General features: G+C 45.8%; 1 protein-coding gene across 1 annotated transcript in view; it reads left to right on the top strand.

Moving 5' to 3' along the window:
- Positions 1-697: 697 nt before the first annotated feature.
- Positions 698-2619, top strand: part of CLIP1 (CAP-GLY domain containing linker protein 1) — a 148540-nt gene continuing 146618 nt past the window's right edge. Inside the window, exon 1 of the mRNA XM_011964502.1 lies at positions 698-773. The gene's annotated coding sequence lies outside the window, so the exon portion shown is untranslated. The remainder of the gene's footprint in view (positions 774-2619) is intronic.

Genomic DNA, 2619 nt, shown 5'->3' with positions numbered 1-2619 from the left:
CCTACTCAGTTATCAGGATTTTTTTTTTTTTTGAGATGAAGTCTTGCTCTGTCTCCAGGCAGGAATGCAGTGGTGCAGTATCGGCTCACTGCAATCTCCACCTCCAAGGTTCAAGCAATTCTCCTGCCTCAGCCTCCTGAGTAGCTGGGACTACAAGTGCGCACCACCATGCTCAGCTAATTTTTGTATGTTTAGTAGAGACGGGGTTTCACCATGTTGGCCAGGGTTGTCTCGATCTCTTGACCTCATGATCCGCCCGCCTTGGCCTCCCAAAGTGCTGGGATTACAGGCGTGAACCACCGTGCCTGGCTGGGATTCTTAAATGTAGCCCAATTTTCCAGTAAAGAACACTAAGAAAAAGTGTTTGGATCCGAACCAAAAGAAAAACTTGCGTACTGGAAGTTTGCAGGTAATACAGATATGCGTACATGACTGGTGTTCAGCTATTTAGGTGGACGTGCTTTTCTCTGCTTACCTGTGTTGCTGATGCTGGTCAGCAGTGGAGAAAACAGATTAGATACTGCTAATCTCAGATGGGAGGATTATTTCTTAGGAGGAAGGACATTTCTTGAGTCATCAGCTCCAGATTCAGGGATACGGAACCCTCTGGTTTTGTTTAAAGTGGTGAGGTTTGAGCCCAGAGGCCGACTAACATCAGAATTCCTGTTTGTGAGGTCATCGTCATGACCTCACAGCCAGGCTGTTAAAAATGTTTGCCCAGCTTCTGGCAGGATATGAGCTGATGCCTGCCTCGATTCCACAGTCACCATGAGGTACTATTTTCATATTCTAGATTTGTGTTGACTTTCTTCAACTTCTTATAGATAAAAAGTAAAGACATGACCCCAGACCCTCTTTATTTTGCTGAAAGAGATTGTATAATGGTGAGAAAATCATTGTGAATATCCACTGGCAGGACTTTTAAAAGCAGAAAACTCCATAGTTGAGTAGAAAGTGTTTTTACTGTGTGTACGTGAGTACTCAGTGGCTCTATTTGCTGTGGAATTTACCGTCAATTTTTGCTGCGAATAAACATCAAGTTTTTTCTTTCGTGAAAAAGTAACAGTTTGAAATGATTACTTTATCAGTGGTAGAAATTCTTTATGACCCAGAGGTCTCAATTCAGATGCATCACAATCGAGAAGTTGTCACCATCTATTTTTGATTATTCTGTCTTGTGCTCTTTGTACCTGTTTCAGTTGGAGTTGGAAGAAAAGGTGTTGGTTCATACAAATATTCAGAAACCTAGTCTCTGAGGGCGAATATTAACTTCTTAAAGGACTGTCCTATTTTTTAATTTTTGGGACGGAGTCTCGCTCTGTCGCCAGGCTGGAGTGCAGAGGTGCAATCTCGGCTCATCGCAGTCTCCGCCTTCTGGGAGCTGGGATTACAGGTGCGCACCACCACACCCAGCTAATTTTTGTATTTTTAGTAGAGACGGTGTTTCACCCTGTTGTCTGGGATGGTCTTAATCTCCTGATCTTGTGGTCTACCCGCCTCGGCCTCCCAAAGTGCTGGGATTACAGGCATGAGCCACTGTGCCCAGCGTAAGGATTGTCCTTAAGTAAATAAAAACTTGGAAAACCCTGTGTTTCTGTATGCTCGGTGCAAACACTTGATACATTGTCCCTTCCCCCCCCTTTTTTTTTTGAGACAGGGTCTCACTCTGTTGCCCAGGCTGGAATGCAGTGGCACAACCTTGGCTCACTGCAACCTCGGCTTCCCGGGTTCAAACGATTCTCGTGGCCGAGCCTCCAGAGTAACTGGGATTACAGGCATGTATCACCACGCCCAGCTAATTTTTTTTGTATTTTTAGTAGAGAGGGGGTTTCACCATGTTGGCCAGGCTGGTCTCAAACTCACCTCAAGTGATCCACCCGCCTCGCTCTTCCAAAGTCCTGGGATTACAGGCGTGAGCCACCGCGCCCGGCCCGTTTTCATCTTTTATTTAAGTAATGCAGTACGTAAACAATGGAACTTTTTTCTAAGTTTGACTGTGAGTTTAAGTGGAGAGATGATGCGCCCCCTCCCAAATAATTTTCTTATTGCTTTGCACCCCATAAAGCATGTCAATGTCAGAGAGACATCACATCCTATTTTTTGAAGTAGACTGCGCTTTTAAAACCATTGTCCTTGTGTGTTCTGTTTTTTTACCCTCTGTAACAGTCACATGTCCCTGTTTTCTTAAACGCATAAGACCTAGAATCTTTTTTTTTTTTTTTTTTTGACGGAATCTCACTGTGTCACCCAGGCTGGAGTGCAGTCGTCTGATCTCAGCTCACTGCAACCTCTGCCTCCCAGGTTCAAATGGTTCTCCCGGCTTAGCCTGCTGAGTGCCTGGGACTACAGGTGCGCACCACCACACCCGGCTAATTTTTGTAGTTTAGTAGAGATGGGGTTTTACCATGTTTGTCAGGCTGGTCTCAAACTACTGACCTCAGGTGATCTGTCCGCCTCAGCCTCCCAAAGTGCTGGGATTACAGGTGGGAGCCACCATGCCTGGCCAAAATCTAGACTCTTAAAACACTTTCACGGCCGGGCGTGGTGGCTCACGTCTATAATCCCGGCACTTTGGGAGGCCGAGGAGGGTGGATCACAAGGTCAGGCGATCAAGACCAT

The sequence above is a fragment of the Mandrillus leucophaeus genome, unplaced genomic scaffold (assembly GCF_000951045.1).
Source record: "Mandrillus leucophaeus isolate KB7577 unplaced genomic scaffold, Mleu.le_1.0 Scaffold7, whole genome shotgun sequence".
Classification (NCBI taxonomy): domain Eukaryota; kingdom Metazoa; phylum Chordata; class Mammalia; order Primates; family Cercopithecidae; genus Mandrillus; species Mandrillus leucophaeus.
This window is presented reverse-complemented; position numbering and strand designations above follow the sequence as displayed.